General features: G+C 50.1%; 1 protein-coding gene across 1 annotated transcript in view; it reads right to left on the reverse strand.

Annotated features, from left to right (window-relative positions):
• Positions 1 to 15,646, reverse strand: part of Eya2 (EYA transcriptional coactivator and phosphatase 2) — a 92,627-nt gene that overhangs the window by 18,021 nt on the left and 58,960 nt on the right. The gene's annotated exons all lie outside the window — the stretch shown is intronic.

Below are 15,646 nucleotides of genomic sequence, written 5' to 3' on the forward strand. Positions count from 1 at the left end.
CATACACACACACACACACACACACACACATATATATATATATATATATATATATATATATATATATATATGTATATATATATATATGTTATATAATATGTAATAATATATATTATATGTTATATAATATATAATATATACTATATAAATATATATATAATATCTCCTCCCCCCCAGAGACAGGGTTTCTCTGTGTAGCCCTGGCTGTCCTGGAACTCTCTCTTAGTAAGACCAGGCTGGCCTCGAACTCAGAGATCACCCGCCTCTGCCTCCTGAGTGCTGGGATTAAAGGTGTGTGCCACCACTGCCAGGCTTTTTTATTTTTTTAAGCAGTTTTTATTAGATTTGATTCTGAACTGTCCCCACAGGCGCAGGCGGGGAATGCTTGGCCCCCAGCTGGAAGTGTTATTTTGGGAGTTTCTAGAAACTTCAGTGTGTGTGTGGGGCACTAGCTAGAGGAAGTAGAGCACTGAGGGTAGGCCCTCACGGGTATAATCCTGTCTCCTGTTTTAGATATGTCTTTGTTCTTCTTCCCCCCTCCCCTCCTCTTTACTTTTCCCCCCTCATGAGGTGAACAGCCACCTCCTCACACCCCTGCTGGCATGATGCTCTGTCCAAGGACTCAGGACCATGCAGATGCGGACCATGTGAGCAAAGCCAATCTTTTCTTTTTAACATTGTTTTTCCAGGTGCTTGGGGCTTGACTACATAAGAGCTAATGGTGTTCTCAGCCTGTGAAAAAGGGTGAGTTGCCCCTGTACTGAGGCGGTGTCTCCTGAAAGCCCTGTCTGCTGGGCCATGAGGACTCAGGTGTGTTATGTGGCAGAGCTGAAACCCCAAGTCCAAGTGCAGTCTCCCACGCTTGCTTTCCCTCCCTGCACTTCACAGATCTCTTCAGGTTCCCGCTGAACCAATGCCTGGCCTCCGGGATCAAGATAACATGGGCCAGACTCGAAGGTGACAGTGGGTCTGAGGTGTGAGCTGGCTCGTTTTTTTCTTTTTCTTTCCTTTTCTTTATTTGAGACAGGGTTTCTCTGTGTGGTGTTGGCTGTCCTGGAGCTCACTCTGTAGACCAGGCTAGCCTTCTAACTCACAGAGATCCACCTGCCTCTGCCTCCCAAGTGCTGGGATTAAAGGTGTGTGCCACCGCCGACAGGCTTTAGCTAGCTTTAGCCTGGACCCACACATCTAAGGATGGTGTCCTCACAGTGAACAGGGCCCACCCCTGCCAGCTATCAATCGAGACAGTCTCTCTCAGGCATGGCCAAAAGCCTGTCCAACGACGAGCTTCCCTCTTGCCCAGTGAGGTGACTCAGGTTGTGTCTAGTTTACAATAAAAATGGCGCATGCCTGTAATCCAGCGCTCAGGCAGCCCAGGCAGTAAAGGGACGGCCCGAGTTTGATCCCCAGAATGTACATTAAAAAACCCCAGTGTTGTGGGAGACTTATAATCCCAGGGTTGGGAGGCAGAGACAGGCGGGTGCCCGAGGCTCCCTGCTAGCCAGACTGGCCCAACTGGGGAGCTCTAGGCCGGTGAGAGACCCTGTTTAAACTAAGGTGAATGGGGAGTAAGAACAGCACAGACTGTCCCTCCGCCTCCGTGTGCACATGCGCCCAAGTTCACGAGCACCAGCACACGCATATACATGCACACACATGTACACGACACGCCCGGAAGCACTCCTGCTATAAAAGTAAATAATTCCCAACACAAACCCCTTCTGATCTTAAAAAAAAAGAAAAGAAACAATGAAACAAAGCAACAACAACAACAAAGAAAATAGGGAGTGGAAAAAGAGCAGCTGCTGATCTCTCCACAACTGTGGAGAACCAGGCCAGGACCAGTGAGTGGGCTTTGGCCAAACACATCACCAGGGCGTCGGAGCCTCCCATTCAGGGTCCTGGCCAGGAGGTGGCAGACAAAGCCGCCGTAACCGGAGAGGGCACTGGAGAACAAACCTTTGGAGCCTGAGGGAGTCGGTGTGAGCCCCGGAAGGTTGTGGGCATGCCACATGCTGCCCCTCTGTGCCCCTGCAGCTCCTTCGAGAGAGGTGTGGCTGCTGTGCACCTGGCTATGAGGGCAGCTCTTGCACACAGGGAGGAGAGAGGAGGGTGGCCATCTGGGCCCAAAGGGACTCAGAGAAACAGGACAGAACAACCGCTGTGTGGAAGATCCGCTTCTCTGGGGGAAGGATTCATATGGCTGTAAGAGGACAAATCTCAGACCTGACATTGTGCCTGGCTGATAGCGGCAGGATATGAACAGGAGTTTTGTGCATGTGACCACAACAAAGGTGAGAGATAGCACATTCTTTCTTTCTGTTTTTGACAGGGCCTCACGTAGCCCAGGCTGGCCTCAAACTTATTATGTAGCCGAGGCTGGTCTTGAACCCCTGCTCCTCCTCCTCCACCTCCCAAGTGCTGTGATTACAGGTCTTTTGTAATGTATTTGTTCTTTTGGTACTGGGAGGGAACCCAGGGCCTTCGCTAGGCAAGTGGCCCACCATTGAGGTCATGGCTAAGACAGAAAAAAGGAACTTGGAGGTGGCACCTGAACAGTTCAGCACAAGCTGAAAACTGTTACCTCTTGGCAGGAAGCAAAGGCGTGGCCAGTGGGGACTGCTGTTTCTTATAGACTTACCAGTATAGCATGAATCTCAAAGTGTAAGCAGACTTTTCCTGGGTTAAAAACAATTAAGAGCAACCAGCAGCATATTCTGAAATGCTGCTTTGCTTTTTTAACCCTGGAAAAGAATTTACAGTTATTGTTGTGTTTGAATGTGAAAAGCCCCCATGGGCTCAAGTGTTTGAACATTTGGTTCCCAGTGGGTGGTGCTGTTTTGGAAGGTTGTAGAGCCTGTGGGGGGTGGAGCCTCACTAGAGGAAAGTGGGCCATTGGAGGTGGGTCTTAACATTTGATAGACAGGTCTCACTTCCTGACTAAGGATGCCATGTGGCTGCCTATTTCCATGCTTTCCCTGGCCACGATAAACTGTGTCCCCCTCAAACTGTGAGCCAAAGTGATCCCCTTCTCATGAACAAGTGGGTCTACCGAGAGATGTTCCATACAGAACTGATGGTGCCTTGCAAAAGACTGGAACTGATCCAGCTGAAGGAGATGAAGAGAGCAAAATGGAAAAACCAAATCTCAACAGAAAGAAGTCTGACAGACTTCCTGGTGTTAATACGAGTTTTCTGTTTGTTTGCCTGGTTTTCGAGACAGGGTTTCTCTGTGTAACAGCCCTGGCTGTCCTAGACTCACTTTGTAGACCAGGCTGTCCTCTAACTCACAGAGATTCCCCTGCCTCTTGAGTGCTGGGATTAAAGGAGTGCTTAAAGTAGATTGGTGAGGCATCTGGGAGATGGTTTGCTCAGTCAGTAAAGCCCAGGACATGCAAGCGTGAGGGCCTGAGTTTGGATCCCCAGTACCCATGGAAAGGCTAGGCATGGTGGCTCATCCGTGACCCCAGCGCTCCTAGGCTAGAGACGGGTGGCTTCCTGGATCTCCCTGGCCAGCAATGCGACCCAGCCGAACACAGCCTACAGCCCGGCAGCTTTCTCACCACACTTTCAGAGCCACACTGAACTTTGTGCCAGCCGATGGTGCTCAGAGGGTTAAACAGTCCGGCCTGAGGGTGAACACCCCGCCCAGTGTCCCGGTATCACTCTTATCCTACAGGACTCCTGTCCACTTCCTCACAACCGCCACCAGGGACGAAGCAAGGGCACCTGATGTCCTACAGTGCAGCGGGAGAGGCCAGGTACTCAGAAGATAGTTCCCTTAGCCATCGCATACCCTCTGGATTAAAGCAGGGTCCGACGGTTAGCTTGCTAAACAAGCACCTTCAATACATGGATGACTTGAAAAAACACGGGACGGAGAACGGAGGAAGAGTTCGGCGTGGCACAGGCCCCATAAGCGCCGTGCTGGGGCAGGATGGGGAGGGTGGAATGCCATTCTTGCTGGCCTGGTATGCTTGTGGGTGGCTGTCTCCCCGAGAAGGTATAAACCAGGCCCAGACGTGGCAGATTTTTCCAGTGAGCCCTAATGTTCTGTGGGTTTCTGGAACTGACTTTGATGGCATCATGGTGGTCTGTGTGTGCCTTGGGTGAGGGGGTTGGGGAGGGGAGGTGGGCCTCCCCTCGGGGCAGAGGCGGCACTCTGGATCTCCTCGAAGCCCGAAGCCCGGGGACCCGATTCTAATGCCTTCTGATGAAATCCTTTTTGTTAGAGGAGGGTGTCTCATCCTGTGGGCTGTTCAGACATCAGCCTGGTGGTCGCCACGCTATTTCGGGATGTACGTTATACTTCTTGTGTGGAAGAGAGAGGGTAAAACTATAAAAAAGAAAAAGTCCTAAGGCAAAAATCAATCTGATGTGAGACAAGCAAGAAAGAAGGCAAGGGGTGTGGCTTGGAGAGGCTCTAAAATTTGAATTCAGGGTTACTCAGTTACAACAGTTGGTTCCTGGGGCTGGAGAGATGGCTCGGCCGCAAGGAAGTTGCAGCTTTTCCTGGGGCTTGCTTCCCAGCACCCCTGTCACCCGTGGCTCTGTCGTCAGGAGATTGGGTGCTTTCTTCTGGCCTCTCGGGGCACCTGCATGTGTGCGGCGCGCGCACATCCATCAGCCATACACCATCACACCTGGGGGAGGCTGACCTGACAGACGGTGACAGAGACCGGCAGCCGTCTGCCCTGTCACTCCCAGCAGATTCACCAGGCTGTGTGGATCCCACTGTGACAGGTCTCAGGCATCGGCACTCCTCCGAGAGCCACCTGCCTCTGCCTTCCGAGTGCCAGGATCAAAGGCCTGTGCCATCATGCCCAGTTTATAGCCAAGTTTTAATGGGGTTTCTTACCTCTTCATTATTTGCATCTAGAGTTCTTTATCTGCTCTACACACAATATCTCTGGCAACAAAAGCAAACACAATTTCTTTGCTGGCTTCTGGTAATGTTCATTGAACTGTGGCCACTTGGACTGAATTGTGATGAAAAGGTGTTGATTTATTTATGTACAAGTCTGTGGTCGCACATGTGTCTGCTGCAGGCACATGGAGGTCAGAGGATAGCTTTTGGGAATCAGTTCTCTCCTTTCCTTATGGAGGTCCCTGGAATTGAACTGGGATCATTGAGCTTGGCAACAAGCACCTCTGCCTGCTGAGCCATCTTGCCAACTCTAGAGGACCACCCCTCCCTGCCCCACATTTATTTCTGGTGATGGGCCCATGTTAGGTAAGTGTTCTACCACTGGCTGGGCCACAGCTCCAGTCCTCAAAAGATTCTGACCCTGTGCTGAGGACCAGACTTTACCAGGCCTGTTTTCAGTGATGACACTCATTGCATCCATCCCAAGCTGTCTTTGGCCACAGCATCCCAGGGTCTGGGTTATGCATCAACTGTAGCATTAACAGTCTTTCTTTGACTTGACATCACTTGTTGGGCATGTGGCCTCTTTCAAACAATACCAGACTGTCTCCAAGGTGTCCTTGCCAGTGGCTGCAGACAAGGATCTCTAGGGCCTACCAGCCCTGAAGCCAGAAGGACTTGGGCCCAGGTTCTGGCCTGCCATTTCCCAAGGACATCAGGGGTGACAGTCACCCCCACTTGACCCCAGTGTCATCACCCGAATACAAGAGATGAGACTTTGCAGAGCTTCTGGGGGGGGCTTGATACCTCTTACAAAATGCTTGGGGCTTAGGGACATTTAGTGAGAGGCTACAGGGCCCAGAATCTTCCACAGAAGATGCTCCCCACTTAAAACTTCTCAGGTAACCATTTAACCTCACACTTTGCAACCTGTGGCTGTTGTTTTTTTGGTTTAATTTTGAGATAGCTCTCTAGTATCCCAGGCTGTCTTTAGACTCGTGATGCAGGTGAAGATGATCTTGAACTTCTGATCCTCCTGACTCTACTCTTTGAGTGCTGCAATCCCAGGCCTGTGTTTATCTTGCCTGCTTTAGGTAGTTTGGGGGATCTAAGTCAGATCTTTGCATGCCAGGCAGCACTCACTGACTAAGCCATGGCCCTTCTTACAGCTTTTTTTTTTTCTCTTTAAAATTATATATATATATATATATGCGTGTGTGTGTGTGTGTGTGTGTGTGTGTGTGTGTTTTGCTTGCATGCATGTCTGCGCACCATGAGTTTACCTAGGGCCCACGAGGCCAGGAAGGAGCTTTGGATCCCCTGAAACCAGACTTATGGGTGGTTGTGAGCTACCATGTTGGTGCTGGGAATGAAACCTGGGCTGTCTGAAGAACAGCCAGTGCTTTTAACCATTGGGCCGTCTCTCCAGACTCTCTTTTTATTATAATTAATTATTTTTGAGACAGGCTTTCTTTGTGTAGCTCTGGTTGTCCTGGAACTACATCTGTAGACCAGGCTGGTTTTGAACTCACAGAGATCTACCCGCCTCTGCCTCCCAAGTGCTGGGACAAAAGGCATGTGCTGCCTCTGCCACCTCCACCACCTGGCTTCCTTTCAGTTTTTTAATAGCATTTATCATGATTTGAAATGACCTTGTGAGGTAGGGTTTCACCACTGCCACACACCCAGAGGAGGCAAATTTCATCAGAGTTAGTGTCTGATCCGGCACACCTGGTCACAGCTGGACCGGCAGCTGCTCCAGCACACTCTTCTCAGACATGAATATTCGTGACCCTTTGTCTACAGCTTATTTTTTCCAGACAAACCAAGACTCCAAGGCCACACTATTAACAAGTGACAAGAGCTGGGATTCGAACCCAGGACCATCCAAAACAAAACAAGCAAACAAACAAAACTCCCTTGTATATGTCTTTGCAGAGACAATAACATAGAAACAAAATACTTTGCTTTTACTACAATGAAGGCAATGGTTATGTTTCTTTTGGTAAATTCCTATTTTAAAACAGTGGCTGTCTGTTTTTTAAGATTTAAGCTGGGGCCAGCAAGACAGCTTAGCGGGCAAAGGCACTTTTGGTGTGTTAGCCTGGCAACCTGAATTTGATTCTTGGGACCCAAACAAAGATAGACGGAGAGGACCAACTCGGCAAAGCTGTTCTCTGACCTCACATCCTGGCTTTGTTGTTGTTTGTTTGTGCTTCTGGATACAAGGCTTCTGTATGTACCAGGCGAGTGCTCCACCACTGAGCCTCACCCCGGCCACAGTGGGCACATCAACACCGCTATTGCTTGTTCGCAAGGTGCCTGGAGACTACGTAGTCTGAGTAGTCTAGTAATAGAAGGACGGGGGTTTGCCTTTGTGTGTGTGTGTGTGTGTGTGTGTGTGTGTGTGTGTGTGTGTGTGTTGCAGGTATGATGTGAGTGTGGGTGTATGGCGATATGTATGGTGTGTATATGTGGTGTGTGTGTTGTATATGTATGCGTGTGCTCAGGTGTGCAGGGAAGAAGTTGACTCTGGGCATCTTCCTCCATGACTCTCCATCTTTTCTTGAAACAAGGTCTCTCACTGACCCTGGAGCTCACTGCCTCAGTTAGGCTGGTCAGTGAGCCTTGGGGACCCACTGTCCCTTCCCCCACCACCCAGCAATCTGGTTATGGATGTGCGGCGCCATGCCTGGCTTTCGAGTGGGCACCAAGGATCCAAGCTCAGGTCCTCACGCCTGCATAGCATGCATATTTCTCACAGAGCTATCTCTCCAGCCCCCAGCTCAGTGTTAACAGCATTTCCAGAGGGGTCCTTCCTGGGTATCTGCATACCTAATCTCCACCCCTAATGCCCATAGCAGCCCCCCCCCCCCCCCAGCCCCAACCCAGCGATGACAACCAGACTTAGCCCAACAGGCCCCCAGAACCAAGTCACTCCAGTGAGAAGCCCCACTCTAAAGGTCTGTAGATGAGGAAAAGTGAGGTTCTTGGATCGTAGCATTAGCAAACTAACTTTGAATTCCAGAGTGGAACACATTGAAATTAAGCTAGCTCCCTAAGTCAGGCACAAACGAAACTATATTAAAAACCAAAATGAAGAAACCACAAAGAAACCCAGGGCTGGGGCTGGGGCTGGGGCTGAGCTGGTAGAGTGCCTTGTTAGCTTGCACAACGCCCAGAGTTCAGTCTCCAGCAGCTAGTAAACCTGGAGTTGTACTGCATGCCAGACTCAGGTGGAGGCTCAGAAGTTCAAGGTCATCTTTGACGCTCTAGGGAGTTCCAAGCCAGCCTGGGCTACATGTGACTTTCTACTTCCCCCATCCCCAAATTGAAATCTCCCAACCACCAGGCAGGGGGTGCCTCTTTTGTGTCTCAAGAAGGAAGTGAAACCCAGTAGTTTGAAGCACCCCCACTGAGGACTCTGGGTGCAAACTGGGACCCTGCCTGTACTTTCAGAAGGTGACTTGGGGCAGCTTAGGTAACTTCATGCCCCTCATCTCGACTTGAATAGCCACAGCGCCCTCCTCTCAGAGGTGAGCCACCAGCAACAGTCTGGTCACAGGAAAAACAGTGTGCCTTAGGGCCAGGCCGTCAGTTCTGGGCCTCTCTGGCCACACCTATCCTGTAAATGTGGTTCTTCCTTTCTCAGGTGCCACCTGGGGAAAGGTTTGGGGGCAGAAGGAGGGTGCTGGTTTGGCATTGCGCCACCCCAGGCCCTCTCCTCTCCTGTCAGGACCCAGACTGCCCTGGAGCCAGGCTTGTGTCTCTGAGTGGTGCTGTCTGGGCTTGCCTGACGTTCCCTGCGCAGGGTGGGTGCCAACTCCAGAGCTGGCTCACAGCCTGCCGCCTGCGGTCACCTGGCTTTTTCTTCTGTGTCAATTACCCTGACGTCCCCAACTTCAGTGTGATATTCAGGATGCTATGCTTTTGCTCCTATTCTGGTAGGAAGCCCCCTTTCTTCCTTAAAAAAAAAAAAAAAATCCCACCTGCATACACAAAACCAGTTGAAGCCATCACACCATCCAAATGAAATGGGCCTTTAACTATTCCTGCCAAGTAGCTGTTTAGAAGCCGAACAAATAATTACTCTGCCACGAGGAAGAAAAGTACTAATTAAAGCTATTCATTAAAGCAGCTCGCCTATTCTGTGGGGTTTATCTCTCTGAGTGTCAGCCAGAGGTTAGGGGCGGATTAGCACACAGTGGAAGGCTCGGCCAGTTAAACCTCCTCCTTGCGGTTAGCCTTTAATAATAAAGTTGTCATTAAAAGCAAGAATTTAATGGTTTTAATTGGGTTTAATTACTTGGAAACTCCTGGAAAACAGATCAGCTTGTTAGAGAAAGAAAAAGGAAAAGAAACCTTCTTATTTTTTAAAAAAGAAAGACAAGAAAAATGATGGTCGTGAAGGAAAAAAAAAGGTTAATTCTCATGTTTGAACAGTAAAGAAAAACAACCTTGACCCCCCCCCAAAAAAAAAAACACCCTTAAACTTGCTTCCAGAGTACAGGAGAGTGAGAAGAGAGGAAAAGCTCAACAAATGGGTTTATCTGTATGAACAAGAACTCCACCAAAGACCTCGGGATAAATTCCGTCATGGTGACAAGAGCCAACTTAGCACACATGATGGAATCAGGGTCAAGAGGAAGAGACCAGAGATGTCTCAACCATCTCTGATCTCTGGGTGTCATGTAGTCCCACAGCACATGGATTCTTTTTTTTATTTTTATTTTTTAATAGTTTACATTTAAAGAACACAGTGCCTTCTCCATGCAGAGTTTTCCATTCTATCCAAGGCCAGAAATTCAAAGCCAGAAACCCAGAGGAGGCAGCAGACTCCATCTTGATTACCCTGACCCAGCAGCTGCTTGTATTGTAAGTGGGAAAACTTTGAAAGCCTGACATGAGCTCGGTCCAGGATGGTCCAGGATGGAGAGGCATGGATGGCATTGCAGCCTGGTGTGTCCACAAAGCTGCTGTGAACACACAGGTACAGACGGTACCTAGTAGGTGCTGACGCTCCGTCCCTATCCCTACTGGCACCCCAAGGTTCTTGCTCTTTGCTCATTACAGTGGCAATCCTTCAGAGCCCCTTCCACAGACACAGCACTGGACTCAGCCAATGGCATGCTTTTTATTTTTTTAATAATTTGTTTTATTTTATGTGTGAAGGTGTCAGATCCCTTGGAGTTGGTGGTACAGGCAGTTGTGAGCTGCCACATGGGTGCTGGGAATTGAACCAGGGTCCATTTGGAAGAGCAGACAGTGCTCTTAACCACTGAGCCATCTCTCCAGCCCATGCTTTTTATTTTTTAGTTTTTGAGACAACATTTTACTCTGTGTCCCAGACTGACCTTCAAATTAGAGAGATATTTTTTGCCTCAGTCTCCCTAGTGTTAGGACTACAGGTGTGAGGCACCACTGGGTTCCAGCAGCCTGCTTCTAAGGATTTACTTTATTGAAACACAACCACACATATGATTTGTGTACTGTCGGTTAATGTCCCATTACAGCCAACATATTCAGTGCTTGTGACAGAGCCTATTTGGGTCTTACGATTCAATTTTTCCTTCTTCCTTCCCCCCTCCCTTCTTTCCTTCCCTCCTTCCTTTCTTTCTCTCTATCTGATAGAGGGTCTGGTTGGCCTTGAGCCCCAGCTTCCGTGCTTCAGCCTCCCAAGTGCTGAGATCTCAGGTGTTCATTACCACACGTGGTTTAAGACTCAGTTCTGTAAGACACTGCCTTTCATTTACTTTTTACAGAGCTGACTCCTTCTAAACACTTGTGCCACGTTAAGGTGTGCATTCCAGCCTTGACCAGGAGGTAAGCGCTGTGGATGGCCCAACTGCATGGCACAGGCAGAACCTGACGAGGAGGAGAGAGACCAAGCAGCTTGTTGGATACAGCTAGGAAATTAGTCTGGCTTTGAACTTAAGCCACCTGATTCCAGATGGCTACACTTTACAGATGGTCTACACTCTAGACTACAAGAGGATGAACTTTTTTTTTTTTTAATACAAAGTAGGCATCCTAGGTTCCATGTTCTGTGTGGTCTCGACTGTAACCCCTCAACCCTCCTGGTGCAGCATGGGACAATATGTAAATGCATGGACACAGCTGTGTGTCAATAAAACTTTATTTACCAAAGACAGTTGGCAGGCCATATTTGGTACACAGAATAAAAAAAGTTGATAGCACAGGATCCTGACCTTGGAGTCAGGGCTGGGAGCTGTGGTGAGCTGGAGGAACCCTGCGTGTTTAAAAAGCCTTTGCTTTGCATGGTTACTAAGGAATCTGGAGTTTTCTCTTTATAACTGACGATATTCCTTTTCGTGGCATTATGTTCTGACTGTGCGGATGTATGGTGTGCTATGTGGTTCCCACAGAGCATCCACACATCCTCAGCCTTCCTCCCTGAAGAGGCCAGTTAAAGTCTCCTTCTGTCTTGAGCTACCTCTCTGTAGCTGAGGATGACCTTGAACTTGTTTGTTTTTTAAAAAAAGACTTTGCGTGTGTAGTTTAGCTGTAGAATGTTGCTGAGTACACACAAACCCCGGATTCCATCCTTAGCAAACTCCAAAAGAAAACAAACATTTTTTCAGTGGAGCATTTTTGTAGTGAGGCTGCCCTTGAACCCTTGATCCCTCTGCCTCCCTTCCCTCCCTCTTCACCAAGCACAGGGATTACGGGTGTGCCCCACCGTGTCTGGCACAATTTTTGCAAAGTAGTTCATTTTATGAATTTGGGCATTCTGTCTGTGCTTCATGTATTTGCCTGCTGATATCCAAGGAGGTCAGAAGAGGGAATCAGGTCTCCTAGAACTGGGGGCTGGGATTGGAAACCGGATTCCTCTGCAAGAGGAGTCAGTGTCCTTACCCATGGGGCCATCTCTCCAGCCCACAGACTTTTTTTTTTTTTGGGGGGGAGTACATACTTCAGGGGCATCTACCACCTCCATCTACTTCCCAAAGCTTTCCTCACTGGAAAGTAAGACCACATCACCACAAAACACTGCCTTCACCACCCTTTGCACGGATCACCACCAGTCCCTGAGAAGCCTAGCTCCCCAGACGTGCCACGTGGTGGTCCTCCTACCTCTCTTCTTCCGGGTTTTCAGCTTTCATTCACATTGTCTCCTGTAACACTGCCCCGTTCCTCTCTGTCACCAAACGCTATTCCACCACCAAGTGACTGTCCTGTTTGGGGACGGGGTGGTGTCCCCAAAGGGATGCTTTAGCTATTTGTGCTTGCTTAGAATAAAGCCCCAGTGGGCCTCCCCCCCGCCCCCGAACGCTGGTGCCTCCTGCCATTTAGAGGTGCCCCAAGCCAAAGTCCATAAACTCTGCGGGAGTGTGGCAGGCTGGCACGGGGAGGGACACACCCTGCTGCAGAGTCAGTCAACCACGGCGACATCAGTGCTGGCGCCCACCTGCCACTCATCCAGCCACACTTCATCACCCGAGGCTCCGCTCCGGGAGTCCCAGCAACCTTTGGACACGCTCAGGCACCCCTATTGTTGGAGACTAAATGGCATGACGCACAGGTGGGCTGGGGTAGGGTGGGGTGGGCTGGGGTGAAGCGGGGGGGGGCACCCTCTCAATTTGAAAAGGAAAAGCCCCTGCCATGGTTTCTGTGGCACCCTTTCTGGCCCACGACCATTGAGAGCACAGCCCCTGTGTTTAGAGAACAAAAGAACCGTTCACCCCAACCCAGCCCAGTCCTCTTAGGTTTTCAGAGGTGAGTGAAACCTTTGGCTTTCTTCTCCTTTCAGGTCCCCTCCAGCAGGTGGGCAGGGAGTGTGTGGGGTGGGGGCAGGGCTGGCAAAGGGAGCAGACGGCACTTACTAAGTCTTTAAGTAGCTCCCAACCCCTCAACCCAAAGCCGGGGGATTCCACAGGGACCCGACTTCTCCGAGTGGCAGGGAGCCTCGGCTTCAAAGAAAGACCATAATGAACGCTTTCCAGATAACCTCTAGCCGTCACCCAAACCTGTATTTTCTGTTGGGTGAAATCCTTTAATGCCAAGAAAACGTATAAGCACAGGCCCTCGGCATTTAGGTTCCTACTTGGGGTTATGCTATTACAAGGGATTAAGACGACAAAGGGTACCACCCCCTGCGGGAGGGCCTGGAAGACTGTCATTCACCTGCCTGGCATGGCGCTATCAAAGCATCTCCAGGCTCCCTCCTGGTCCACCTCCAAACAACAGCAGATGCCTGTGTTCAGTGTCTTACAGGATGGGCGAAGTGGCCAGGGAAGCTATCTACCCCCAAGCCCTACTACCACAAACAAAACAATCACGGGTCGGAAGCATCCGTCCAAGATGTTTCTTCATTAGTCCCGAGAACCAAATAGCTTTCGCTGCCAGAGTCTGAAGGTGGGAGAAAAAGATTCTGACGTGAGCTCAACCCCAGTGCGGGAACAAAATCTCCCACTTCCTCAGCAAATCCTTTCTAAATTGTATTCATCTTGACTTAATCCGCCTCGGCCGAGCGAATTAGGCAGTATTTATTTTGAGAGTCTACTTTCTAGAGTTCTAAGGAGTGTGTTTTGCTGGGGCTGGGCTCCTCAGCCTGTCAGACCTCAGGCCGTTGCAGGCCCGGAGCCCAGCGCAATGTAAATAAACACAGCTGAACTCGGGAGGAACGCTAAGGTTTTCTCATTAAAGAAATAAAATAAACAGCGGTCCTTAAACACTTTGGCTGGTGTTTGTGAGAGGATGGAAAGATCTAGATGTCTGAGAGGCAGCTGTGGACAGAGCGCTGTGTCTTGGGGGGTGGGTGGGTGGGGTTCCAACCTAAGGGCCTCTGGATGAATTGACGTCCAAAGGGCCCCTCTCATTTGAACCTTAGCAGTGCCAAAATAGTAACGTGATCATTTTTATTTGTAAAATTTCTGTTGTGTGTGTGTTGATGTTCATATGTGCATACATATGTGTGTGTGTGGTGTATGTGTGTGTATGTTCACATGTGTATAAATGTGTGTGGTGTATGTATGTGTGCTCTGTATGTGTATGTTTGTATTTGTGTGAGTGTGTGTAGGCATGTCTCCTCCTCCCCAGTGATAGAATTACAAGTGTGTCACTGCCTCCATTTTTTTTTTTTTTAACTGTGGGTTTTGGGGCTTGAGCTTGATACCCCATGCTTGCAAAACGCACATTTTACTGACAGCCGCTTCTTTGGCCACTGCTTCACATCCTGTCCCGTGGTGGGTTCTAGGCTGCTATGCTTCTGCCTCCCCGCTCCACCTCCTAGCTGAGCAGAGACTTTCAGCAGGCTGCAGCACCCTCCTCCCGAGGCTCTCCGGACTGCGCTCATGCCTCCAGGAAGCAGCCGGGGCTTCTGCTGAGAGTGAGCTCCGCCTGGACTCTCCGCCCTGCACCCCGGGGCGCACAGCAGAAGCTGGTCCCATTGCCGCTGTCCCCCACTCCTGCACTGCCTCGGCCTTACGGGCCCCGCTGATGGTGCTCAGGCTCACTAGGTAGAGTCTGGCTGCAGGACCTTGATACATGCTAGTCCCCTGTTTTTATACTCAGAGGTAGTGCCCTGTTTTTATACTCAGAGATTGAATCTGAGCCCCTGGGTACTTCCTGCTTCTCACTACCTCCTAACACTTTCTTTCTCTGTTCTCCCTCCCCCTTCTCTCTAAAGGAGGCTCTGTGTATGAAGGCCAGGCTGCATTCAAACTGGTGATCCTCCTGCTTCAGTCTCCCAACAGTGGAACCATAGAGGTGTGCCGCCATGTCTGGCTTTTCTCAGTAGTTCTGATTTATCTCATGATTGTCTTCTGTCTCCTCCTCCGAGACATAAGTTTTTCCTGGCCTTGGCTCCCCGCTGCATTCCGAGTGCTTGGGCCATGGCTCTGGCCCGGGGCACTTGCATAGCTGAGCTGCTGTAGTTGCTGGGCTCCTGAGGGGCCCAGGCATTGTGGGAGCTGCTGAGTCTTGGCCATACTGCAACAATGGCAGCTGCCTCTCTTTCTCTCTCTGACCCACAGGCTCTGCTGTTCCCTCCCACAGTGACATGGCAGGCCCTGTGAGCCCCTCAGCTCTTTCCTTCCAGCTTCCCCTACATAAAGAAGCAAGTTGTAAGTTCTGGGCTAAGGAACCAACCAGCAGTGCTGCTTCCTGGCCTTGTTCCCCACTGAGGAGGAGGAAGGTCTGAGGACCCTTGGCCCTCACCCCGTTGGCCCACATAGGAGCTAATCCTGGCTCGGGTGGAGCAGCTTCGACCATGGCTAACCTCACCATGAGAAGCTCCAGAGACAGGAACTGGGCACACCCCAGTGGCACCCTGAGCGGCCTCATCCAGGTCGTTGATGCTGAGACTCTAGAGGTCTGATCCAGTGTGGGGAAGGCTGGAGAGGAAGCTGGAGCACATAGGCTTGACTTGGATGTAAAATTGGTGTGCGTGTGTAGGGGAGGGAGCGGCAGAACACAACCCACCAAAAATACTCTATTTAGTGCAGTGAGGGCTGAGGATGCTTTCTGCTCCAGACGCTTTAGGTGTCTCCCCACCAACACTCATGGTTTCGGCAGACACTGCCTGCAGGCTCTGTTCTAGCCCTAGGCTGCAGCTGGGACAGTACTCCTGTCCAGCCAGAGGCAGAAGGAAACTGATCCCCCAAACACACTTACATTTTTTTCCGTACTTTGGATCAAGTGGAAAAAGTTAATGAAATCTCCACAGAAAACACAGCTGTATCCAAGGCTGTGGAGGAGGCTTGGTGGGTAGAGAGGGCTTACCACACACCCATGGGGACCCAAGTTCCCGGCCCTCCG

This window comes from Psammomys obesus, unplaced genomic scaffold, assembly GCF_907164565.1.
Source record: "Psammomys obesus unplaced genomic scaffold, mPsaObe1.curated_primary_1811, whole genome shotgun sequence".
NCBI lineage: Eukaryota > Metazoa > Chordata > Mammalia > Rodentia > Muridae > Psammomys > Psammomys obesus.